Source organism: Canis lupus, chromosome 28 (genome assembly GCF_048164855.1).
Source record: "Canis lupus baileyi chromosome 28, mCanLup2.hap1, whole genome shotgun sequence".
Classification (NCBI taxonomy): domain Eukaryota; kingdom Metazoa; phylum Chordata; class Mammalia; order Carnivora; family Canidae; genus Canis; species Canis lupus.
In genome coordinates, this window is record NC_132865.1 from 24,156,616 (window position 1) to 24,184,349 (window position 27,734).

The 27,734-nt window shown below is 38.1% G+C and overlaps 1 long non-coding RNA gene across 2 annotated transcripts; it reads left to right on the top strand.

Moving 5' to 3' along the window:
- The first annotated feature begins 683 nt into the window (after window positions 1-683).
- On the top strand, window positions 684-27,734 carry LOC140620298 (uncharacterized). Of its 2 annotated transcripts, XR_012020077.1 has the most exons (5): window positions 684-745; window positions 2,841-2,912; window positions 16,811-16,894; window positions 17,881-18,031; window positions 27,636-27,734. It is a non-coding gene; the product is annotated as an uncharacterized lncRNA (long non-coding RNA). The 2 variants fall into 2 exon arrangements; XR_012020078.1 differs by lacking the exon at window positions 16,811-16,894 and having other exon boundaries at window positions 730-745.

Here is a 27,734-nt window from a genome sequence, read left to right on the forward strand (position 1 = left end):
ATTTTTATTTTATTTATTTATTTATTTTTTAAAGTTCATTTTTTAAAAAAGATTTTACCCATTAATTCATGAGAGACACACACAGAGAGAGAGGTAGAGACACAGGCAGAGGGAGAAGCAGGCTCCATGCAGGGAGCCTGACGTGGGACTCAACCCTGAGTCTCCAGGATCATGCCCTGGGCAGAAGATGGCGTTAAGCCGCTGAGCCACCTGGGCTGCCCAAAAGTTCATTTTTATGTGTGGATATCCACCCGTTCCATTACCATGTTAAAAGATTTTCTTTTGTCCATTGAACTGCCTTCACATTTCTCTGGAAATAAGTTATCCATTTTTGTATGGATATATTTCTGAACTCTTCAATCTATTCTTTCAATATCTATGCCAGTATCATACTGTCTTGATTACTATAGCTTTATAATAAATATTAAATCAGGAAACATTAGTCCTCCAACTTTGTTCTTTTTCAAATTAGTTTTGCTATTTTAGGTACTTACAATTCATATGAATTTTAGAGTCAGTTTGACAGTTTATGCAAAATAATCTGCTGGGGCTTTGATTGGGATTGCGATGAATCTGTAAGTGAATTCAGGAAGAACTGACATTAAAACAGTACAGAGTCTTCTGACCATGAACACAGGATATATTTCCATGTGTTTAGGTCTTCCTTCATTTTTCACACCAACATCTTTTTCCTTTTCAGGCTATAACTCAGAATGGCAAGGTCAGGTACTATTTCCAGCTCTGTGTGAGTACCAAGCACTATTTCCTCTAAATCCTTTCTGATCATTCTTTCTATGGCCTCACATAGTTTCCTTACCACGTACATGCACCTATCAATTCTCCGCTCATGCTAAAGAGGACCCTCTGGAATCTCTCTTTGTAACTCTTCCCTCTTTAATATTCTGTCTTACAAACTCTAACTGTTTTGCTCTTCTTAGACTCTCAGCTCTGTCTCATCAACTTAGGGAGACTGAGCCCAACTGGATTTGTTTTCGGTTCAGTGTAGCTTGGAAACACTCTAAAAGCAGTAAGCTGGAGCAACCATAGTAGTAACCTCATTTCCCATCTTTAGGCATCACTATTCTTTATTGTCTGATATCCAGTGTCTTGAAAAGTGTTGTTTCATATATCTTGTTTAATTTTTTTGGTTGCTTCACATAGAAGGGTAAATCTGGTCCATGTTACTCCCTGTTGGCCAGAAGTGGAAGTCACAGCCATTATTTTATTTTTTTTTTAAGGATGCATTTTTTAAAGATTTATTTTAATTTAATTTAATTTAATTTAATTTTATTTTATTTTATTTTATTTTAAAGATTGTATTTATTTATTCATGAGAGACACAGAGAGAGATTGGCAGAGACACAGGCAAAGGGAGAAGCAGGCACCATGCAGGGAGCTGGACATGGGACTTGATCCTGGGTCTCCAGGATCATGCCCTGGGCTAAAGGCGGTGCTAAACCGCTGAGCCACCCAGGCTGCCCTATTTATTTATTTTAGATAGAGAGAAAACACACACACACGCACACACACACACACACACAAGTGAGAGGAGGGGCAAAGGGTGAGGGAGCAAAGCAGACTCCCCACTGAGTGCAGATCCCAAATGGCCATCTCATCACCCTGAGATCATGACCAGAGCCAAAATCAAGAGTCCATGTTTAACCTACTGAGCCACCCAGGCACCCTGCATAGCCATTATTTTTCACATATTTTTCTCTCCTGTGCTCTCTCTGTTTTCCTTCTGGGACTCAATTACACATGTATGTTAGGCATTTTCATATTGTTTCACAGGTTTCTGAGGTTCTCATCCTTTTTCCCCCATCTTTATCTCCTACTTCTTCAGATTGACAAATTCTACTGATTTATCTTTCTTCCGCCACTTCCATTTTGCTAAATCCATTCACTGAATTTTAACTTTAAATATTGTATTTCATATTCTAGAATTTTCATTTAAATTTCTCTGCTGTGAATTTCTATTTTTTCATTTGTTACGAGTTACATTTTCCTTTGCTTTATTCAGCATAGTTGTAAAATCCATTTTTAAAACCTGCCTGCTGTTTCCAACATCCGGGTCATTTGGGGGTTCAGTCTCTTTGTTCTCTCTTCTTTTGAGAATGGGTAATATTTTCCTGTTCTGCTTTGCGATGTATTTCTTTATTGTAGCCTCACATCATGAATTCTGTAATTTAGAAACTGAGTTCTGCTTTATTCCTTCAAAATGGTTGAATTTTATTTTGATTAACTTGGTTGGTCTTCTACTGAACTCTATGCTGTTTGGAGTCTGTTATACACATGCATGGATAAGGCTTGACAAGAGATTGAACAAAGCTTGGCAAAGCTTAAACACAGAATTAGAGGATCCCACTCCCTTTCTCTCACTTTTTCAGGATTTCCTCCAAGACTCTCCAATATCTCTGGTAGCTCTGAATTCTGTTCTCATTTCTTCAGGACAGAAAAAGTACATGTTTTCTCTCATAATCTTAGCCATTCAAAGTGGTGCCAACTTCAAGCTGCTCTTAGGCTAAAAGCCATTTTAAAAGGGAGGGTCCCTCCTTCCAAATGCTGCCTTCTCTCTAAAATTGGCCTGTGTTTATTCACTCATTAGTGAGGTGATTGTTTTTCGTATCAGTGGAAAAGGATTGGTGCCTTCAGGAATTTTTGTTGTTGTTGTTTGTTTGTTTGTTTGTTTTGCCTTCAGGAATTTATTGTTGAAGTGTTGTCCTATCCTCTGCGTTCTCTCTTTTCTCCTAAAGATTTCCTCCTATTATTCATTTGAGTCCCTTTCTTTCACATTAAAACTGTTCTTAAGTAATCCTTGGTTGCATTTTCTTTCTTAACAGTGACACTCTAAAAGGCAGATTAGAAGATCCACACGGGTGGCTGTACCAGTGAGTGGTAGACTTTCCCTAAAGGTAACTTTGCCAAGATTTTTTCGTCATTTTGATGGTGGGCCTTCAAATGTGCATATCTACATGTCTTTTTTTCTGGGGCTGGTCAATTATATGGTCAAATAGCTTAGAAATAATTTCCATACTGAAAATCTATTAATTGGGTGGTTGTCAATCATATAACTATAGATCTTTAATACAATTCCACCTTCAAATATAATGCATATACTTTATTGCTACTCTCCTGTGTTTTTCTCACTGAACCTATTGACTTAAGTAAATATTTAAGTTTAAATATAAAAAAAAGACAAGTAGAACTTCCTCAAATTTTAAAAGTTGGTTTAAGTGCTGGATGATGGCATCATATTTCAATCATCTCTTATTTTCATTGGAAATTTATTTCCTCCCCAGTAAGAGAGGCTACTTTGTCACATGTATTCTATGTTACAGCTGTCCAAAACTATTTCTATTCTGTCAAACAGATCTTATTCTTTCACACTTTCATGACTTTACACAGAATATACTTTCTTCTTAAAATGTCCCTTTCCTTTCTCTGTTTGGCTACATAATTTCTACTTTCTCTCAATATCCAGCATAGTGATCTCTTCTGTGAACACCTCTGACTATTCCAGACATACAGTTTAACTTCTTCATCCCTTTCATACTTAACTGAAGTAGGGCATCTACCTCTATTGAAATACTTATTGATTTTGTTTTAATAACTTTGTATGTCTCCTTTACTAGTTCGTGAATGCTCTATAGTCAGAGACTCACACAATTTTATGAACCCATCTTACCAACCAAGACTGTCTCCACTGATGACCAGAGAGGTCCACATCAATTACATTCAATGTTCTCTTGTGGCAAGAATCAGATTACCCCAGAAGAGAACTTAGACTTGTACTATGGAATAGCATTTAGTTAAAAAAATACATAAATACACACACGTGTGTGTGTCCATGTGTATATGTGCATTATTATCAGTATTTTAGGAGAGTATTATCTGAAGCTATTTCATATTCAAGTATTTAAAATTCTAAGTGATGATAACTTAGAGCCTCTATCTGTAAACTCAAATGTATGCATTATAGGTAGCCCGGAATCTGTTAACCTTTATCTACTATGCTTTCTGCTGTGAAATTTAATAGGAGAGGGTTGGTGGTTTCTGTAGTGAATTTGCAATATGTTTCCATTTTGAAATATTGTGTATGCATGTGTGCAGGTGTCAGCTGGATAATATATATAACAGCTTTTTAAGTATTACAGATTTTACACAATAATAGAGATGGAATCACTACTTATAAAATAATTGGTGGAAGCTTATGTTTCAATTAAAAGTGACAAACCCCAGGCCCAGCCTATAGAGTGAGCCCTGAACAGCACTTTTCCCAGATCTTTATGTTACTAAACTGTTTGCAGGAGAGCCCAGCAGCTGTTGTGTGAATCTGCTGAAGTATTAGGAAAAAATATTCTCCAAGTAAGTTTAGCTTAAAATTCTGTAGAATTTTTTGAGGATTGTGAATAGATATAGCTATAAGAAATGTGACATGATAAAGAAACAAATGCTTTTACAGATGCAATAAGACTGCTTTAAGCAGCAACTTTAGCCATCCTGGAAATAAACAAAAAGGGAAATTACAGGCATGTCTATCTTCACTTTAAATGTACCTAGTGTAAGTTTCATAACCATCAAATGAAATAGTTCTCTGAAAATAAGTGTGCCACTAATTTCCTGAGAATTCTTACAAATTTCCTCACTCCAAATGTGAAAAAAATTAATATTTAAAACCATGAGAATGTTTACCTAACCAGATGGAATCTGGAGAATCAAAGAAACAGGAAAAAAAATTATAAAACATGATCAAAACAAACATGCTAAAGCTTTGTACTCATGAACATATGCAAATATGATATGTGCGTGACTACAAGAAGGCAGGATTGGGGGTGGGAAGTTAACCATGGTTGAGTCCTTGACTGCAACCCCTTCAAGACTGAAATGCACTGGCTGTGCTCCACTGAATCTGGTGTGGGGAGGGCAGCTTTCCTCCATCTAGTCTCTCAGTTAAGGACTTTGCAATCGCCTATGGTGGGACCTGAAAGATCTCTTATAAAATTTTGGCCTGAAGCTGGATTCCCCTAAATGCCAGTCTAAATAATTGGTATTCAAATGCAATGTTCTGTTCTAAGGACTAGCTCAATCCGACCTCATCTATGAACATAAAAAAAGAATTCAAAGTGAGATAGGTGATTCAATAAGTTATACAGATCAGTTAATAGCCTTGGAGTTAATATCGAGCTAAGTAGATCATTACTGTATTTTTAGATATTTGTTTTTAATTTTTAATTCAAATTCACTTATTTAAATATTAAAATAATAATAACCCCACACAAAAATAATCAATTGATCTCTGACAAAGATGCAAGAAAAATTCAATGAAAAAAGAATGGTCTTTTCAAAAATTGGTACTGGTACAATTCCACATCCATATGCAAAACAAAACAAAACAAAACAAAAGAACCTAGACACAGACATTATACCTGCCATGGAGATTTACTCAAAATGGATTACAGACCTAAATATCAAATTTAAAAATATAAAACTTCCAGAAGAAAACATAGGGGATTAGAACCTAGTGGATTAGTTTGCTAGGGCAGCCAAAGCAAAATACCAAAGACTGGGTGAACTGAATGAAAGAAATGTATTTTCTCACAGTTCTAGAAGGTGAAAATCCAAGAACAGGTATTGGTAGGTTTGGATTCTCCTGAACCCTCTCTTTTTGGGTAGCAGATGGCTGTCTTCACACTGTGACTTCCTGTGGTCATCTCTCTGTGCACACATATCCCTAATGTCTCTTCCTTTTATAAAGATGGAGATCACATTAGAGTAAGGCTCCAACCTAAAATCCAAAAAAATGACAATACCAATTGCTGGTAAAGATGTAGAGAGTTGGAGCTCTTACTAATTTTTGCTGGGAATGCAAAATGATACAGCCACTTTGAAGACAATTTGGCAGACCATTCCATTTACAGCTAAACACAGTCTTACCATATGATTTGGCAATTGTACCCCTAGGTATTTACTCAACTGATATGAAAATTTATGTCCACAAAAAAAACCTTTGTCCAATTGTTTATATATCTTTATTCATAATTGCAAAACCTAGAGGTAATTAAAATGTTCTTCAATCCATTCAATGGAATACTGTTTAATGATAAAAAGCAATGTGCTATCAGGAATGAAAAGACTTGGATGAATCTTCAATACATATTGCTGAGTGAAAAAGCCAATCTAAAAAAAGTTACATACTTTATTATCCCAATTATATGATATTCTGGAAAAGCCAAAATTATACAGATGTAAATGTATCAGTGATTGGGTTTGGATTGGGGATGGGGAGCCATCCCTAATCCCCTAGGGATAGTGAAGCACAGAAGATTTATTTAGACAGTGAAGCTCTTCTTTATGATATGTAATGGTGGGCATATGATGCCATGTGTCTGTCAAAACCTATTGGAACTTTACAGCCCAAAGAACAAACCTTAATATATGCAGATTTTAGAAGATCACTTAGGCAATTCAGAGATCTCAGAATGAAATCAGATGGTGACAAAAATAATCTAACTGAAACTGTTAAATTAATCAAACAAGCAGGCCATTAGACTAAGGTGGCTTTATTTTATTTTGCTATTTTATTTATTTTTTTACTTTTTAAAAGATTTTATTTATTTGTTTGACAGAGAGAGCAAGCAAGCACAAGCAAGGAGAGTGGCAGAGGGAGAGGGAGAAGAGGGTTCTCTGCTGAGCAGGGAGCCCAACATGAGGCTTGACCCCAGGTCTCTAGGATCATGACCTGAGCCAAAGGCAGACATTTAACCAACTGAGCCACCCAGGGACCCCAACTGAGGTGGCTTTAATGCCTTAGTAGCCTATATAAGCAAACCAAAATTGAAGCCTGAAATTCCTCAAGGTTGAGGAATCAAAACCTAAGGACAACCAATCACAAACAGCCAAATGGGCTTTCCCAAATAAGGCAACTGCTTAAGCTACAGCCAATCAAATAATTTCCTTGCTTTGCTTCCTCATCATCTCTTTCCCCTGGCTCCTGTTGCTGGAGCACTTCCAACCGCTTCCAGTTGGCACTACCCAACTCCAATTTGATTTTCTTCAAATAAACTCTTCAAATGCTCAAAAAGCCTCAGTTTAACAATTTTGCAAATGTATATAACCTCCTGGGGGAATGAAACACGAAATAAGCGAGATGGGGGAAAGGCACTGACCTGAGTAACTTTGGAAATTAATAGGCTGTAGGACCAAAGGCAAAGAGACTTCTACAAAAGCACTATACTTTAATTAATAAAGTTATTTCCCATAGGGATGCAGGTTATTAGTTCTGAAACCTGAGTAGATACTTGAACAGACACTTCACCAAAGACGATATATGGTAAGCAACTCAACACATAAAGTGATGTTCAATATCACTAGCTATAAGGGAAATGCATCACAACACAAACATTAGAATGGCCCAAATTAAATTTACTCTCCAGGGGTGCCTGGGGGGCCCAGTCGGTTAAACATCTGACTCTTGATTTTAGCTCCGGTGATGATCTCAAGGTCGTGAGACTGAGCCTCACATGGGGCTCCACACTTAGCACAGAGTCTGCTTCTGATTCTTTCTCCTTCTCCCTCTGCCCCTCCTGCTTGTGCTCTCTCTCTCAAATAAGTAAGTCTTTAAAAATAAACAATAGGGATGTCTGGGTGGCTCAGTTGGTTAAACATCTGTCTTTGGCTCAGGTCACAATCCAGGGCCCTGGAATTGAGCCCGGCGTGGGGCTCCCTGTTCAGCGGGGAGTCTGCTACTCCCTTTTCCTCTGCCCCTCCTCCTTTACTCATGCTCTCTCTCTCTCTCTCTCTTTCTCAAATAAATAAATAAAATCTTTTAAAAATGGGACATCTGGGTGGCTCAGCGGTTGAGTGTCTGGCTTTAGCTCAGGGCGTGATACCAGTTCAGGCATCGAGTCCCACATCAGGCTCCCTGTGAGGACCCTGTGTCTCCCTCCGCCTATGTCTCTGCCTCTCTCTATGTCTCTTATGAATAAATAAACAAAATATAAAAATAAATAAGTAAAGGCTGCTTTTCAAAAAAATCTTAAAAAAAATAAAGTATACAAATAAACAAATAAAATTTTTCACCAAACCAAAGGGTGGTGAGAATACAAACCGGAACACTCCTACAGTGCTGGTGGGAATGCAAAATAATACAAGCACTCTGGAAAACTGTTTTCCGTAAGGTTAAACACAGACTTCACTGTATGCCAGTATTCCCTCTCTTGGATATTTACCCTAGAAGAATAAAACATTATGCTCACACACAAACCTATATGTAAATATTTATAGCAGCTCTATTACAATTGCCAAAATCTGGAAACAGCTTGAATATCCTTCACTGGATGAACGAATAAACAAACTGTGGTCCATCCATACAATGGGATACTACTCAGCAATAAAAAGAGGGGATTTTAAAATTTGATTTAATTTTAATTAGTGGAAATTTAACTTTAAAAACTGATATTTGATTTAGTTCTTGAAAAATTTTAAGGTATGTTTGGAACAACTTGGGTATATGAATATTCTTTTTCAACTGTGAATCTTATGAAATCTAAATACAGATGAAGTACATCTGATAAAATTTAACTTTCAAATCAAGATGTGTTGTAAATGTAAAATTATAATTGGATTTTGAGCACTCAGTCCAAATGAAGAATATAAAATATATTACTCACTTTTATATGGATTGCATTTTACAATGATAAGATTTTGGATTTATTTGGTTCAATAAAAACATTATTAAAATTAAAAAATAATAATGACATAAAGAACCATGTAAGTTATCACATAGTGGATATAAGGATGTATGAAAGAATGAAACAATAGTAGTAAAACAGAGAGTGCTAAAGGGCTTTGGGAAGATACAAGAGATAAGAGAAGGATTTAGGAGGGAAGATGATTGCAGTTAGCCCACCACAATGACAGTGGTGCTGAACTGATTAATTTAGGCTCTGAGGTTCCACTCACCAAGTATTAAACTAATTTTTCTTTTAATAAATTGGCCTATGGAGATCATTGAGATTAGCATCTTTTTAAAGTTAATGAAGGGTACGCTTCTAAATGTTTCTGTATGCTCTTTCAATAAATTGCAATGTTCCTTCAGAGGGAGAAATTGAATTAGGAGGTGATGAATTAACATCTTAAAGGTGTAAAACCAGTTTTCAAGGTCAATGCTATATGTGAGGTTGGTGGGTCAAATTTTGCTAATTTAAGAGAAGGGAGTTTAGGTTCCTTTATGACTTAACATCATATGCATTTTCATTGTTTGGAGGCATCCCTCTATCTTTTTATTTTCCTAGAATGAAGCCTTTATGCTTTTGGGTGAAGTAAACACGGTAGTGTGGTCTGGTCTTAGAATCCCTTCCTGTCCATGCTTGACCCAGAATAGCATTCTGATACTTCATTTATTATTACAGACATTCTTTGCCAGTATATAGTGTATACAATGAGATTCAAAATTCAAATCAAATTTTAAAATGGGTGTTCTTGTCTGTTTCTCTGTAATAATAAAAAAAATTTCCTTCAGATACATGTTTTTTTAATCAGTGATTGAATCTCTCTCACTTTTCCAGATTCTGATAGAAGACAATCTGTGTCCCAGTTAATAGTGCTGGGAAAAGGGATCCCTGGGTGGCGCAGCGGTTTGGCGCCTGCCTTTGGCCCGGGGCGCGATCCTGGAGACCCGGGATCGAATCCCACGTTGGGCTCCCGGTGCATGGAGCCTGCTTCTCCCTCTGCCTGTGTCTCTGCCTCTCTCTCTCTCACTGTGTGCCTATCATAAATAAATAAAAAAAAAATTTAAAAAAAAATAGTGCTGGGAAAAATACAAGGACAGAAGAGAGTCAAGTAATGGGTTTAGTATTTATTAGCCTTTTTTTCTGTATAACTAAATAATGGCTCTGAGTCACTGTTCTCTTCAATGCTTCTCAGATCAGGACAGGGTTGAGGAAGACTGTAAGACATATGAAGGAATCTGAATATGATTTATTTATGCACATGTAAGGTGACCCTCCCTCCCACTCTCCTGATTACTCATGCCACATGAAAAATTTGCTAGTTGTTTCTATTTCTCCTTATAGAAAGGACTTAACCAAACACACAGATTCCAAGAATAATTTGGTCAAGATATACTTTTTTTCTTTTAGTTTTTTAATATCAGTAATAGGTTTCATTTGATTTTATGAGAACATTTAAACATTGCTATGATGCATGAAGCTATTTCTGTACTTTGTGTCATTATTACATTTTTAAGGTTATGTATTAAAAGTTAATGGTTTGTTTGGTTTTGGAAACTCAACTAACAATTAAGTGAAACTAATTAATCTGATAATAATGAAAAAGAAGATGACAGACTCAGATATTTGTATTGCTATTATTTTTTGAAGCAACAAAAGAGCCCCTTGTATATTTTTATACAAAGATTTTTAAAAATGAAGTATTAGACTGTCTGATATCTGGACCCCAAGCCCCTTTTCAAAACTCCTTATTCTCTTTCTCCAATTAAACCAGATGGTTCTGCTCATTATTCTCTAGAACTCTCATCTTGGTTGGCACTTTTACTCAAATCATTCCCCCAGTTAATATCACGCGCCACTCCACCTTGAAATCTACAAATCTTTGAAGCTTTGCACCAGTGGCACCTCTCTCTTTCTTCTGGATCTGCACCCATGGCTGCTACTCAGTAGTGTATACCAGGTGGCATCCATTCTGATTGGTTAGCTCTTTTTTTTTTAAGATTTTGTTTATTTATTCATGAGAGACAGAGAAAGAGAGGCAGAGACATAGGCGGAGGGAGAAGCAGGCTTCATGCAGGAAGCCTGATGTGGGACTTGATCCCAGGTCTCCAGGATCACCACCTGAGCCAAAGGCAGACCCTCAACCGTTAAGTCACCCAGGCGTCCCAGCTCTATATTTTTATTCACTGGAAATTATGCCATATCTATTTTTAATTTTTAAAATTTTACTTCTGCTGTCCATCATTAATTCAATGATTATTCATTGAGCCTCTGTTCTACACTCTGGGGATAAATAGTGCATAAAAAAATCAACTCAGTGTTTCCCCTCATGGAGCTTATACTATAGCAAGCTTTCATTCACATATTTGACCACATTCTAATTCTAATATATCTTGGTAATTATATTTATACAGGTATAGATCTTGTGACTTAACTATATTTCAAACACTTCTAGGATTGTCTCAATCATTGTGTCCGACATAATGTCCAGAATAGAGCTTACAAAAACAGAGTCAAAGAAACCTAGAGGAATCTTTGGAGATTAAAAAAAAAAGGTTGAATTACAGAATAGAAAATTAACAGGGAGATAAATTGTCAAGCCTATAGTCACATGGTGAAACATTCCAAGCAAACTGGTTGATTTGATAAACTTGAAGAAATCTCTGGTTCAAACTGTCATGAGAGTCTTTGCCAAACCATCTCCCTCATTTGCTGGTTTACATTTTTCCTCAGTAGTTTATTCAGTAACAGATTTTCAGAGGCATATTCTCAATGAATCTCTCTATTTTTACAAATGGGAAAATGAGCCAGAAGACAATTTGACAATCTGATTTGTTCAAGAACATATCAGCTGAATATAGACAAGCAACAGCAATAGCAGCAAAAATCTACATAAACTATAATTTGTTTTTTTTACAGGGCAGGGAGCAGAAGCATAACTTGTACTGATGAAGAACAGAGGCAAACCTGATTAATCAAAACATAGTCATGAGGGACACCTGGGTGGCTCAGTGGTTGAGCATTTGCCTTTGGCTCAGCGCATAATCCTGAGTCCCGGGATCGAGTCCCCACATCGAGCTCCCTGCATGGAGCCTGCTTCTCCCTCTGCCTCTGTCTCTCATGGATAAATAAATAAAATCTTAAAAACAAAACAAAAAAACATAGTCATGAAATAAAATATAGTGCAAAAACAGATACATACAAAGCCATCTGACTTTGAAGTATAACACTCACAGATTTTAAAATTCATGATTTTAGCCAGTTTAGTACTTCTAGCCCAGGTAAGATGGCTTAGACTTTATTTCTCTCTGCTTTTTCTGACTTACTAATAGTTGTAAACCCCAGAAAGAATACACAGGCAACTGAAGGAGAACTCTGAAAGCCTGTAAGAGGAAGAAGACTGGTTTGGGACCCCAACAACTGGAGGAATAACAAAGCTGTCTCCACCCAACGAGCAGCAGAAACTCACCCAGGTCTGGTGTTTTCTGATATCCAGTCTAGCAACAGAAGGAAGAGCTCAATAAGTTCATTCCTCCTCTGAATTGAAGATGAGTCCCACCAACACCACCAAACAAAAAAAACAAGAGCCTGGATAATTTAAGTGGCCATAAAAAGGGTTTAAATCTCAAACGCTCCAGATGTAGGAATTCATCCAAAAAGCTTAGCGATATGGTGACTTTTTTTTTTAATTGCATGGCCATAAAAAAGAATTAAAAAAAAATAAATCGCATGGCCATGATTCTTCTCACTGTATATCAGAAATACATTACTGTATTGGAGGTCATAGAGATGAGAATTCCACTTGTTTCCATATTTAAAAAATATTTTATTTATTTATTCATGAGAGACACAGAGAGAGAGAGAGAGGCAGAGACACAGGCAGAGGGAGAAGCAGGCTCCACGCAGGGAGCCCGATGCGGGAGTCGATCCCCGGTCTCCAGGATCACATCCCAGGCCAAAGGCGGAGCTAAACTGCTAAGCCACTGGGGCTGCCCTGTTTCCATATTTTAAGGTCTTATTTTTACACCCGCTTTACTTGGGGACATCGCTACAATATGTCATAATATTCAAAAACTATTGACTGACATGATCACTGACTGCTTGGCAGTGAAGGTTCTCCCCATTCTTTCAGGGTACTTCTACGTAGAACCCTGCCAACATAGCCAGCAAATTCTGGATTGTACTTATGTTGACTATTGTATTTCCAACATAATTATTTTTTGGAATTGATTTGTAGCATCACTAGGAAATTCTGGCATAGAACTCCACATTTTTTGTTGAGCCTACATTAAACTTTAATGAATATAATACAGGGAAATTGGCCTTGTGATTTAAGATTTAAGACAATAGCAGGAATCAAAATTTATGAGTTTACAGATGCTCTTTCAGTGAATATATGAAGACAAATGTTCCAAAATTTTAGGGGTGCTTGGGTGGCTCAGTTGGTTAAGTGTCTGCCTTCAGCTCAGGTCATGATCCCAGGGTCCTGGTATCAAGTCCCACATCAGGCTCCCTGTTCAGTGGGGAATCTGCTTCTCTCTCTGCCTGTTGCACCCCCTGCTGTGCTCTCTCTCACTCTGTATCTGTCAAATAAATAAATAAAATCTTAAAAAAAAATCCAGGGGATCCCTGTGTGGCTCAGCGGTTTAGTGCCTGCCTTTGGCCCAGGGTGTGATCCTGGAGTCCTGGGATCGAGTCCCGCATTGGGCTCCCTGCATGCAGCCTGCTTCTCCCTCTGCCTCTCTCTCTCTCTGTGTGTGTGTCTCTCATGAATAAATAAATAAAATCTTAAAAAAAAAGAAGAACCAACTTTAAAAAGATTACAAAATTTTGTATGTGAACTTCTGTTTATTTAAAAATACCTGTCCCTGTCTTTAACATTTTTCTATAATAAGACAAATTGTATGCTTCTGTTTTACCTAAGTAATCCTAGAATTGGGAATTTATGGAGTTTTTTTTCCCCCCATGGATTGTTTTTATGCTTAGAACCAAAAAAGAAGAAATAAATGAAGAAAAAAGTGGCTAGAGTCTAGTGGAAAACATTATGCATAAATGAGTTAAATGATTTACCTTTGAGTCTTCTATTCATTAAGTTCCCTCTGAAAGTCATACTTGATATTTTCCCATTTAGTTAGGTTAATATCAAGTCATAATGTACTATTATCCTTCATTACCCATATGGCTAACCCTTATACTTGAAACTATCAAGATGATATGAACAGAATGCCTTTAGTTAAAACAGTCTCATGTCAGGCGAAAAGCCATTTTCCCCAAAGATCGGATTTGAGAAAATAGAGCAGAGGTGAGGCAATTTGGAGTTATTAAATATTTCAGACGCTAGATTTGAAATCCAAATGATCAGAGTCTCACTTTCTGCATTACACATATTTCAAAGTTAAGGGTGAAAGCAATTCAGCTTTCATGACAGATAAAATCAACTCAGCTTATTAGTTCTGATGAGACGTAGGATGAAAGGGTTAAAAATGATCAAAACAGGGACGCCTGGGTGGCTCAGTAGTTGAGTGTCTGCCTTCGGCCCAGGGCGTGATCCTAGAGACCCGAGATCGAGTCCCATGTCAGGCTCCCTGCATGGAGCCTGCTTCTCCCTCTGCCTGTGTCTCTGCCTCTCTCTCTCTGTCTGTCATGAATAAATAAAATCTTAAAAGTTTTTTTTTTTTTTTTTTTAAGATCAAAACAGAGGTGTCTGGGTGGCTCAGTCAGTTCAGTGTCCAACTCTTGATTTTGGCTCGGGTCATGATCTCAGGGTTGTGAGATCGAGCTCCACATTGGGTACTGGGTCTGGGGCCTTCTTAAGATCTTCCTCTGCCCCCCCCCCCCAACTTCTCTGTCTCTTAAAAAAAAATCAAAACAGAAATAACAATGGTAATGAAAATTAGATTTTACTGACAGCTCATGGGACATTGACTTTCATTAAACTCTTCACATGTTTAAATAATTAGGAACCTTATAAAATAAGTCATAGGTTAATTCTCAGTTTATAGTGATGTTGAAACTAAGTTCAAAGAGTATACTCAAGGACATACAGCTTTAGGTGGCAAAGTTGGGTGTTGACCTTAGAGCCACCTAGCCTTGGAGTACATTATTCTGTCATCTCGGTGATGAAGCTGTAATGATTGATAACTTTATTGCTTTATCTACATTATTCATTCAACACTCCCTATGTGCCAGTCACTCCGTAGACATTATATTTTCCAAATCTAGAGAAGGTACAATTCAATCTGCTGTAGCTATGCAAATATAATGAGAATTAGAAACATTCAACAAAAGGAAATGATGATTTAGGGTAAAAGGAGACATATCAACCTGAATTACAGGTGTCCCAGTGTTTCACTGCATCTGTATCTTTGGGGAAAATCCCCAGCAGTGCAATTGCTGGGTCGTAGGGCAGATCTACTTTTAACTCTTTGAGGAACCTCCACACAGTTTTCCAGAGTGGCTGCACCCACTCACATTCCCACCAACAGTGCAAGAGAGGTCCCCTTTCTCCACATCCTCTCCAACATTTGTTGTTTCCTCTCTTGTTAATTTTCACCATTCTCACTGGTGTGAGGTGGTATCTCATTGTGGTTTTGAATTACAATTTCAGTATCAGTTGTGATTTATTTCTGGTTTTCTGGTAAATTTATCAAGGTCCAGGGCTCTCCTAAAAGATTGTCAAAGCCTTCTAGGATTAGTTGCTTGATCTTGACATTGTCTCAGGATTATCAGATTTGGGGTTCTGACTTATCCTAACCCAATTCTCAAGGACTAGAGTCCAAATTACAATTGTAGTTTTTAATTTATATAGAAAATTTTAATTGCCAAAAAAATAAGAATTTCCATTTCTGATTATCATTTTTTTCCTCTCTGCTGAAACACGAGATCTGAGGCCAAATTGATGGAAAGTTGTAAATTTAATCATGGAGCCTAGGCAGAGTCATTGCTCTGATTTGAGTCTTTGGTGACAGTATACTCCATCTCATGTATCCTATAGTCCATAGAAGAAAGTCAGACTTTGCATGAGTTTGTCAAAATACTTGTGATGCTGAGACACAAAGACAAAAAAGTGTCATTTGTTTCACCCCAAAGTTGGCTAACCAACCTCTCATTGAGATAGTCTTCCTGGGGTGCCTGGGTGGCTCAGCAGTTGGGTGTCTGCCTTTGGCTCAGGGCATGATCCTGGTCCCTGCATGGGGTCCCTGCGGGGAGCTTGCTTCTCCCTCTGTCTGTGTCTCTGCCTCTCTCTGTGTTTCTCATGAATAAATAAATAAAATCTTTTTAAAAAGGGATAGTCTTCCTAAAACTAAGTTAATACTCTTCCTACGGTAGTCAATTACTTGTTCAGTAATTACTCCATCAAATGCGATGCTACCATTTTATAATAATTAGTTGTAATCCCCCTTTATGATCATGAAATGCATAGAAAAGAAAGCCAAACTTCACCCATATTTTAAAATAAATACTTGGTTTAATATGTAGTATATTAATAACAAATTTGAGGTATGATAAGGACAACAGATCAGGAGACAATTGTCATTAAAAAGTTTATTTATAGTTCCCAACAGGAGGGGGCATACAATGTCACTAAGGCCACACAGGGAAGCACCAAGGTTGGTCAGGAGGCAGAGGAAAAAGGGAGGTGGGAAACTGAGGCCAAGAGCCTTTATTGTAGTTTCCACAGGAAAGAACAGGCGAGGTTAGGTAAGCGGACTTAGGACTGGCTGGTTGGAAAAATTTCAGCAGACTCCAGAGCACAAGGGCTGCCCTTAGTTGCCTGGTACCTGGCCCTGGGGTGATTAGAGCAGGTGGATAGTGGCCTGAAGTGTGAGAGCCTCTAAAGGAGATGGTTGGGATGTGGCCTCTGAATTGACTGGTTTGTACTGGAAAAGTACGCCTTCAGGCAAACCGTCTACTACCTCTAGAGACTGGCTGATCCTGACAAGGGCAAAACCCAACAGGGTTGGCAAGACTCCAGATGTCAAAACGTTGAAATACAAAAAATGAAAAGCCATGATTAATACAACATTACACCCTTAACCTATTATAGGAACCTGATCTGAAATATATATTTCAATATACAGATGCTCAGGCATGACTGCACCAGGAGATGTAATGAAGGGATCTGATCTTTGCATGAAAACATAGAATCACCACAGAAATGACACGTGAGCAGAATGATGCTGGTGGGGGTTTTCATTTATACTTCTTTGTGTATGTTTATTTTTCTTTTTTGAGATGAAAAAAATCCTAATTGGCATTGTAACCAGGGGACTGCCTTCCTCAAGTGGTGAATAGCCCTTAGAAAAAAATATAATCCTTCTTCAATTTGCATGGTAATGACATTTCTTGAAATTTCGTCTATATTTAAGAATAAACTGTTTAAAACCATTTTAAGTTTGTGTGTTAAATTGAGTTGGGTTCTAGACTTAGATAATTATAGCTTTTCTTTTATGTTTATGCCCATAGGGACATGGGAAGTAATGTCCAACATAAGAAAATTCTTGGTTTTTCCTACGCATGGCTCTGACTAGCATGCTCAGCACCAGCCCATTAGATACAGTGGTACAGTCAGTTCTGTCAGAATGTGACATACTCCTAAAAACACCTGTCATGCAAAATTGTGCAATTAAAAAACCACAGGGCTTATGATGGAGGAAAATGGGAGTTAGAGGCACAAAATTCAAAAATTTTGTCAGCAATATGTTAAAAACCAAGCAAAACATTGAAACCTAATAAAAATGGTAGCAAAATATTGTGTGTTCAGTGTTAGTAAATGTATAACTTCTAGGGTAAATATGGCACCTTACCTTGCAAAAGACCTGGAGTTTGCTTGGGAAGTAGAGATTGGAAGGGCTACAACTTGCAAGTTATTGTGAAGTGATCAAAGAGAGGTAATCTAAAAGCCTGAGGGGCGGGTGGGAATTGTAATATCCAATGTGGACAGGTATGACTCATTGTCCTCCTGTTGGTGATCTCTCTCAGTCTTCATTCCTGTGGCATGTCTTTTTGCCTTTGAGCTGTAGGTCTTTTGGAGCATGTGTTTATAGTAGATACCAAGCTCATCAAAATTGAAGTTTTGATTCAATGTATATATAACCTTAGTTTTCAATTAATGTCCACCTCATTGCTGGAATTTTTTTTTTTCCTCCAGATTTCCCATCTGCATTAGGAGCTTCACCTGGCAGCTGAAGACTGGAAATTGTAGTGACGTGGAAAACTCCTAAGCCTGGCAGTACTAACACCAATAGGATCCTTAGAAGTCTTGATGATTTCCATTAGGATCTTCTAGTGGTTTCTCCTTTGTAAGCACTACTTGGTGTTTTGAACTAGAATTCTTTTTTTTGTTTAAGATTTTATTTATTTATTCATTAGACACAGTGAGAGAGAGAGGCAGAGACACAGGCAGAGGGAGAAGCAGGCTCCATGCAGGGAGCCCAACATGGGACTCAATCCCGGATCTCCAGGGTCACGCCCTGGGCCAAAGTGCGTGCTTAACCCCTGAGCCACCTGGGCTGCCCTTGAACTAGAATTCTTAAGCAGATTTAGGATGTTGCATAAGTGTTTTTGTTTTGTTTTATGTATAAAATTTTACAAATACAAAAGAATAATAAAACATAACCTTGTAGGATAACACATGGTGACCTGAAGTAGCTGGTAGATATTTGGAGTGTGTGTGCGTGTGTGTGTGTGTGTGTGTGTGTGTGTGTTATGGGGTGGAAAACTTTTCCCTTCTTCCATTCTAGGTTTTTTGGCTGGTCTGCTAAATAATTGACATAAGCAGAGTAACAGGGGAAAAACAAATTTCTTTTTTTTTTTTTTTAAAGATTTTATTTATTCATGAGAGACACACAGAGAGAGAGAGAGAGGCAGAGACAAAGGCAGAGGGAAAAGCAGGCTTCATGCAGGGAGCCTGATGTGGGACTCGATCCCGGAACTCCAGGATCATACCCTGGGCTGAAGGCAGGTGCTAAACCACTGAGCCACCCAGGGATCCCCAACACATTTCATATGTACATGAGCCCCAATAAAATATTAGACTTGCCAGCAGTCAGGTAATTGAAATTTACATACTATCGTGAGTTAAAGAGAAGGAGATAGTCTGGAGGCGAAGTCTGAGGCTTCAAAGGGAAGGGAGATAATTCACAGGAAAATGAAAAGAGCAAATGTTTGATAAATTTTTGCCTTGCCATGCAGTTAAGTCTTTTGGATATAAAAAGTTATCTCTGCTAATAGCTCTCTTCTTCTAACAGGCCACCTATCTAAAATCTTAAAAGCAGTTAATGGGCAGGTAAAAAGCTCTTCTTTACTCTGATGGGCCCTGATAGTCTTCAGCTCAAAATAATCCACATGTGAAGTGTGTGAAGTGGCATTTTCTGGGGTGGTGTATTCTGCTCCCTACCCAGTGCGTGTGTATGTTGTGTATTCCCACACAATTGGGTTCATCTGGGTGCAGTTTTCTGCATTTACCTTAGTGTTTCCTGTGGATGAATTTTGCAAAAAGCAAACTCGAAATTCGCCTCTATGCTCAGATTGTTCCCTAGTATATTAATTGCCTTGGAACGAATTCACAGGTTTGAAACCAACATCATAGCAGAAGTGACTGCACATTCGATCATTGTTATAACAATAACATCCCACAAACCTTTTCCATGGCTCTCTAGGAATGAGAACTGCCACTGGCATATTTTTTCATAATTCCTGTTGGGGAAATGTTATCTCTAGAGTCTTTTTGTCCTGCTGACCTCATGTATTAGTTTAACTCATTAGTTTAACTCATTTACACTGCTCTCAGAGCTACTGATACATCCCAAGTTATATCAGAGCACAAAAAAAGGGGAAAATTAACTCCATTGTGAAAGACCAGAGAAACTTGAACAATGAAGATGAGATGAGTCATGAAGAATCAGTGAGCATTCTTCAGGCACCCTGAACAAAGGCCCTAAGGCATGATTTTATTGAACAGAGAGTAGCAAGGAGTTGAATTTGTTAGAATGTGGACTGTACAGAGGGAGTGGCAGGGAAGAGCTTGGGAAATTCTTTGCTATGCTAATAAGCTTGGACTTTATTCTTGGGTGATAGCCAACCATAAAAACTTGCAAGCTGAAGAAAGACGTGCTCCGTATGCATTTGGAAAGATTAGCTATAGCAACAGACTGAGGCCATTCCTGCAGAGCTTGGTGGGATGATGCTCTCAGTCTACTGCAACCATCAGCAAAGGTTCTCAAAAATGCAAAGTATAAACTTGAGCAAAGGCACACGTGTCTTTAAAAAAATTATAGGAAACATAATTCCCACTCTTTGTTAAGTAACTACTCTGTATGCCAGGCAGCATCCTGTGCCCTCCAGGCATTTGGTTTTTAAATTCTCATAACATCTATATGAGTTTGATCTCATTTAATCAATTTTTACCACTGGTGCAAAGACTAAGCATAGTTTAATTAATTTGCCAAAAATTATTAGATAGTGGCCGATCAAGGATTGGGCCCATGATCTGTGATCTCCAAAGCCTTCTTCCTAATCTTTACCTTGAGCCACTTTTGTTTAAAATAGCAGCAGTTTCTAAAGAAGTATGTCCCAGGAAGAGAGGGGCTACAAAAATAGAGTCTTCCTATGTGCTAGACTAGTCCAACCAGTTCATACCAATTCTGGTGAACCTTTTCTTTCTCAACAGTGTTCCAGTTTGGAGAGGAGGGGGGAGAAAGCAAATAAAGATAAACTCCTGTAAGTTTCTTGTATTATTTACTTAAGGTGCAGTACAGTAAGTCAAGGATGCCTTTGGAAATGTATACCACTGAAATACAAACATGTAGAACTAAAAATCACTAGTAGAGAAAAAAGGGTAGTAATAAATATATTTGATTAATTGGAAAGAGGGCAGGAAAGGAGAAGTAAAAAACATCAAAGAAAGAACAGGTGGGGCTAGTAGAAAACAAACAACAAGAAAATAAAATTAAACCAACTATATCAACACTTAAAGTGTTAAGCAGATTAAAGACTCAAAAGACAGAGGTTGTTATATTGGATAAAAAAATAAAAATAAGATTCAACTTGTACTTCAGATATACACCTTAAATTTAAAGACAGAATGGGCACAAAGGGAACTTGAGGAAATGGTGAGCTCTGAGGATTGAGAAAGGGAGTTTGGTAGAAAAAAAATAGGAGCTTTCCATTTAACCTTGAGGGCCAATTTGAACTTGCAGCTCACAAATTTTCAGAACTCACATCTCCAAGAAAAAGTCAATTCAAAAATACTGCGACAAAGATAAAAGTTAAGGATGCAGAATTAAATTAAGACATAATGAAAATATTCTTGCTAAAAATCCAAGAGTGGAAACTTAGGCTTCTAACTAATATAGGTAATATGCTCCCTGGTACTATGTGACTCAGACATTTCACAATTAATTTAAATGAGAACCGTTTCTGATCACATCGTCACACATCCAACTGTAACTTCTTTTTTTTTTTATTAAAGATTTTACTTATTTATTCATGATAGACAGAGAGAGAGAGAGAGAGAGAGAGAGGCAGAGACACAGGCAGAGGGAGAAGCAGGCTCCATGCCAGGAGCCTGACTCGGGACTCGATCCCAGATCCCAGGGCCATGCCCTGGACCAAAGGCAGGTGCTAAACTGCTGAGCCACCCAGGGATCCCCCCAACTGTAACTTCTTAATGAAACTGCCTCACAAGAAAACATACAATGAGCAGTTTGCCCAATCTAGTTTTATAACAGCCACATCATTAAACACATAAAAGAATTTTGCAGTTGCTTAATAATAAAGAATTTATGCTTTCTTAGCAATAAAAGCATTATCTGGGTTGACAATTAGTTTCCCATCATTCTTTATATAAACAATCAAAGTTAATTGAATGATATTTCAGAAAATATTTCAGTCCCAACAGCATTTTAAAACCTTTCAGTTAAAGGCAGTAAAGATTTTATAGCTAGTATATAAGTTGCTAGAATTTATCCACATAGCATATATTAATTAAATTATCACATTATAGGGATTTTTATGTTGGTTGGAGGGACTAATCTGTTTTCTAAAAAGGTTTCCTTTTTTCAATTCAAGTGACAAATTAGAGAACTAGATCATTTCTCTTGGGTGAGCTCAGATATGTCTCACATAGAGCATATTACAAAAAAGAACATATTACAAAATATCTGCATGTCAGATAATCTCTGTGTGTTCCTGGCTGGACACCCTGACCCACTATGAGTTAAGTGTGGGCTTAATACCAAAAGTTGACCTTATCCTTTTGATGTAGAATAAAAAGATGTAAAACACTCCTTCATTCTGAAGCATTTAAGAATATTGCTTCTTTTTTGTGTGTTTGAAAACAGCTATTGACAGCAAAGTCAAAAGAATAGCTAAAAGCACTCTTTGTACATAGAAATCATCTTCTGATCTGTGGCTATTTGTACTTAGTGGCTAGTCTTTTGCTTTGGGGCTGTTTATAGGGCTATTGCTATCTGAACTCTGTGCACTTCTCAGTGCTGAGCTAAGTACATCAATTTCTGACTCTATAGTTGAAGATTATCTGCCTGGAGTTGTTTTCCTGGACCTCACAGCTTGATTGGGAAGTTTTCTCATTGGCCAAAGTTGAAGCTGTATACAGGGCGAGATGGATGACGAAATAATTTCAAAAAAGGGGTTCAGGGGATCCCTGGGTGGCGCAGCGGTTTGGCGCCTGCCTTTGGCCCAGGGCGCGATCCTGGAGACCCGGGATCGAATCCCACATCGGGCTCCCGGTGCATGGAGCCTGCTTCTCCCTCTGCCTGTGTCTCTGCCTCTCTCTCTCTCTCTGTGACTATCATGAATAAATAAATAAAATCTTTAAAAAAAAAAAAAAGGGGGTTCAGAGAGATCAGGAACAATGACAACTGAGTAAGGTGGTGGATGGAGGGAACCAGGCTGGTAGCGGTCATCTTGCAAAAGGGGACACCAGATTGCATGACAGGGCACCCAGAAGCGCCTCTCCCAGCATCTTGGGTGGGACTCATTTTTGTGTCTCTGCACTGTGCTCTGTGTCCCCCCCCTTTCCTGAAGGTCTTGGTGTTCTTTGTAATTTGATTCCCAGATCAGAGCAACACTGAGCATTTTATAAACCGAATAAGAGCAATTTGTGGTTGCTCTTCACTCTCTTGCAGAGGACAGAAAGTCAGCTCATCACCACAAATCGACCAGGCCAAAGGAGAATAATATCAGACTGAACCAAGAGAAGAACACCCTCCACACCGCTGCTACGTATAAAACCAAACCAAACTGAACATCATTTCAAAATAATTAAGTTCCACTTGAATTATATCTTCAAATGAAAATCCAATAGCATTTCTTTGGGTTGTAACTGAGGGGCAAAGGATAGCATGCAAGTTTAACAGTGATATTCATATTCACATGAACATGTGCATATGTACAATAATAAAATCCATTTTTCCAGCCAAGAATGCCTATGGAAAAATTCCTAGTTATGGTACCATTTGATTTTAAATTTGGCGAATGTATTTTTAAACATTTCAAAAATAAATTCAGTATTCGAATTATATACATAACATAATTACTACGGTTTCTTTTTTTTTAAGATTTTATTTATTTAATTGACAGAAAGAGAGAGCACAAGTATGCAGAGTGGCAGGCAAAGGGAGAGAAAGTGCTTAGCAGGGAGCCCCACGTGGGGCTTGATCCAAGACCCTGGGATCATGACTTGAGCCGAAGGCAGACACTTAACTGGCTGAGCTACCCAGGCGCCCCAATTACGGTTTCTTTTTTTAGGAGAAAACCATTTTGTGAGACAATTGACCAGATCTGTAATATTTAAAAAGAGTAAATAGCTTTTTAAAAAATTCAAGAACAAACCAACCAACAAAACAGAAACATCTTGCACTTTTCTAAATATCTACCTGGACATGAAATTGAGTAGAGAATTACAGGTAAAATATATAACTTATCAAATTATAGCATACTTAATAGTTTTAATAAAGCTGACATTCAGGGTACCTGGGTGGCTCAGTCGGTTAAGCATCTGACTTTGGCTCAGGTCATGATCTCTGGGTCCTGGGATCAAGCCCTGCAGTGGGCTGCTTGCTCAGCGAGGAGTCGGCATCTCTCTTTCTCTCTCCCTCTCTCTCTCTCCCCTGCCCCCTCTGCCCATCCCTACTGATCATGCTCTCTCTCTCTCAAATAAATAATAAAATCTTAAAAAAACATAAAGTTGACAGTCCCCTTAACTATTTCCAAATACTGTATCTATTTTCCTGAGTAAAGAAATAATTATTTTTTGGAGATGTGATCTCCTGAAAGATGAACTTTATTGTGCATATCATAGAAGATATAGGAACTAGATACTTTTTGCAAAGTATGATGCCACAGATCCATGCGGATTCAACTACTCTAACAACAAATATTTACATAATACTTGAGTTTTTAAGCACTTTCTGTAAACTTCCCATGTAACCCCTATATTAATTCTGTGACTGGTTCCTTCTAAAGCTGAGAAAACAAAGCCTCAAAAACTCACCCATATGGGGCAGCCCGGGTGGCTCAGCGGTTTAGCACTGCCTTTAGCCCAGGGCATGATCCTGGAGATCCAGGATCAAGTCCCATGTCCAGCTCCCTGCATGGAGCCTGCTTCTCCCTCTGCCTGTGTCTCTGCCCCTCTCTCTCTGTGTCTCTCATGAATAAATAAAATCTTAAAAAAAAAGAACTCACCCACATTTACAAAACTACAACATAGAAGAATGGGGATTTGGGATCAGGTTTTTCCACTAACTTTAATATTTTTCAGGTAAAACTACAATTGTGATAGAGATTCTTTAATGAGCCTCAAATGTATATTATGAGGCAATTCCAAATTGTGTGCTTCACTTTGCAAAATGGACAGAAATGCTATTAAAGTCATAGATATACGCTAATAGTGAACTATGTAACATCTTTTTATAGTCAAATTTGAATGGATGGACGCCAATTATTAGCCTCGAACCCTGAATTAAAAAATGCTTTTTGCTGTCATTATTTTGCATACTGTAATTAAAAATGGAGAATTCTTTTATTTATAAATCCCAGGCTACATGAAGCCGTTAGTTGGGCTCTTCTGTATAAATAGATAGCTAGGACATGATGTGATAGATCTTGTGTGTATAAGGCAATAAGATAATATGGATGCAGAGACCATCATTCTGCAGATGAGAGGGAAGAAAATTCTGGGAAATCTATGGATTAGCTTGGTCCATATTCTCTAAAATAGACGATAAAGCTACAAAGGGGCAGAATCTGGAGCTGCTGATTCTTTCTTCACTTCGCTCCAAGGCTTCCAAAGGCAAAAATAAACAATACCTCACTATGCTGCTGCCAATTTTTTAAAAAAGAATCCAGAGAAACAGGTCTTTTGTGTAAAATAACATCCCAAAGTATTTCAAATGAAAAAGACCTGGGGTCTTTTGCCCAACCTTTCCTTCTTCAAACCACTCTCCCTAGGAAGGAACAAAGAAAAGAAACTCTATTCTAAAGCTCCACCTGTTTAGGCTTCCCTGGCTGGTTTCTGCTAGAGCAGGATTTGGTGTCACTTGGTTGAGACAGGTGGTTATTTGCTTCTGGCCGAAGAAATTACAGTACAATCCAAATCGTTACTACTAGTGGTGTCTTTATGTATATAACTATATACGCATTTGTTCTCACGTTGCCATTTGCCTAGGAAACATAAAATATCCCACAGGGCAAAAGTTCTAATAAAAACAGAACTAAAGGGTGGTTTCCCAATCAATTAGGGGTGGTTGGGTGGGTGGAGAGAGAATGGTCTCTTGAACCCCGTAGTTACACTTCCTCAGAGGGGAAATCTAAATGGCCAGAGTTGCACTCCTGAATCAGTCTAAGAGGATCTGCAGCATCATTCTGAAACACAGGAAATATTTTCTCATTGCTTCAGAAATAAGGGGAATGAAAACTTGCCTGTGCTTCAGTGCCCACAACATTTTCAGCCCCACAGTGAACACGCATCTATCAAGGCACCATCTGCGAACAACATAACCATCCCCAGAAGTGCCAATCCGACTGCAGGCAGCTGCCTCTGGCTCCCGCATCTTTGTCTTCTTGGGGGACAGCCAGCTCCCTGGACTACATCCCTTAAGCAACCTGGAACTTAATTTTCATTTCCCTATGAAGCAGGAAATGTTTTCCATTGATTTCAATTCCAGAACCAAATGATGTTTGATAAACTATTATAAATGGGGAGGGGGGACTGTTACGTTTAATTTAGTAAAAAAAAAAAAAATGGTATAGGTTAGAAAGAAGTGGAAATGGAGGGTGTGCCTGGTGGCTCAGGCAGTTAAATGGTCGACACTTGTTGGCTCAGGTCTGATCTCAGGGTTGTGAGATTGAGTTCTGTGTTGGGCTTGCACTCAACAGGGAGTCTGCTTGGATTTTCTCTCCCTCTCCTTGTGCTCCGCCCACTTTCCTTCAAACAAAAAAATAACTCTAAAAAAAAAAAAAAGAAGTGGGAATGGAGCTGTGGGCACAGAAATCTTTGAGGGTTTAAATGGGGGCAAAATTTTTGAAAAGGGAATGGAAGATACTCTACCCCTCAAGGACAAAAGCTATGCAGAGAGGTGTGGTAATGATGGCAATGATGAGAAAATAAAACTAGGATGCCATTTTGCACAACATAAGAAATTGGCAAGGATTTCATGTGGTGTCTTAAAGTATTCAAAGGACACTGCTGAAATCAGTTAGAGACTGCATAACTGGGTCTGAGTTGTGGGGATCAGAGCCCATCACAACATGGGCAGTAAACAGAAATGCTGAAAAAATAGAATGGAAAGCTTGCCCTCACCTTCAGGCACCCCAAATGATGTCAAAACACATCACAAAAGCATAAATGAGATGGCAAGGCAAAGGGGAAATAGAGGAAATACTATATATATTCTGCTGAGTTAATATTAAATTGTGTAATATGTTGATTACTCTTTCTAGCTTTCTACACTGACGGATTTGATACTTGTGTAGGGGGACGAGCTTAAACACCTGGCCATAGTGCAGTATCATAAAACTTAGAATCTTGGCTCTTGGTTCAGAACAGGTAGGGTAGTATTTGACCAAACACATAAAAGGCAAAACATTTCCTATCGTATACTTCACAATGATTGAATGTATTTTTAAGAATTATGAAAAAATAGGTTAGTCAGAAGTCTTTCATAAATAACCTGTTGTCAATATATGCCAATTCCACTACCAAGATAAATTCCTTTATTTTCCATTCTTTTCCATTTCTCTACTTATTTCCCTAAGTCAGCCTTTGACTATTTCTCACTAGAATCATTGCTTTTAACTAAGCAGCCTTGGCCTTGCTGTTGAATATTTCTGAAAATGTCTACCTTAAAAGCAGACCAGTGTCACTACACAACATGTAATATACCAATATAAACAAAAACAGAAACAGACCCATAAATGCAGAGAACAAACTGGTGGTTGCCAGAGGGGAGGGGTGTGGGTTGGGTAAAATAGGTAAAGAGGAGGGAGAGACACAGGCTTCCAGTTATAAAATAACTAAGACATGGGGATGAACGGTACAGCATAGGGACTATGTGCTGTACAGTAACAGCTAGAAGGTACACTTGCGGTGAGCACAGCATAACATATGGAGAAACGAATGTAACATTGTCTATCAATCATACTCCAAAAAATTTCTTTAGACTTAAATATTTTTATATAGAAAAAAAAAAGTAAAAAAGCAAGATGCTTTTCAGTCCACTTGTGGTAAATGAACTTGCTAGATTGGACTTGAGACTCAAACTGACCTTGTTTATTGCCACATTCCTGGTGCTCACTTTCTAACCCTCATTAGACTTTGTCTCTCCTTTTGGCTCGCACCTCACCCTTCGGATGTGATTCTGCTTTTCTGGGATTGATCTCCAGCACTCTCTACTAGAGCTCCAAGATATCTCAGCAAGAAAGACTGGTATGAAAAAGAAAGAAAGAAAGAAAAGAAAGAAAGGAAAGAAGAAAGAAAGAAAG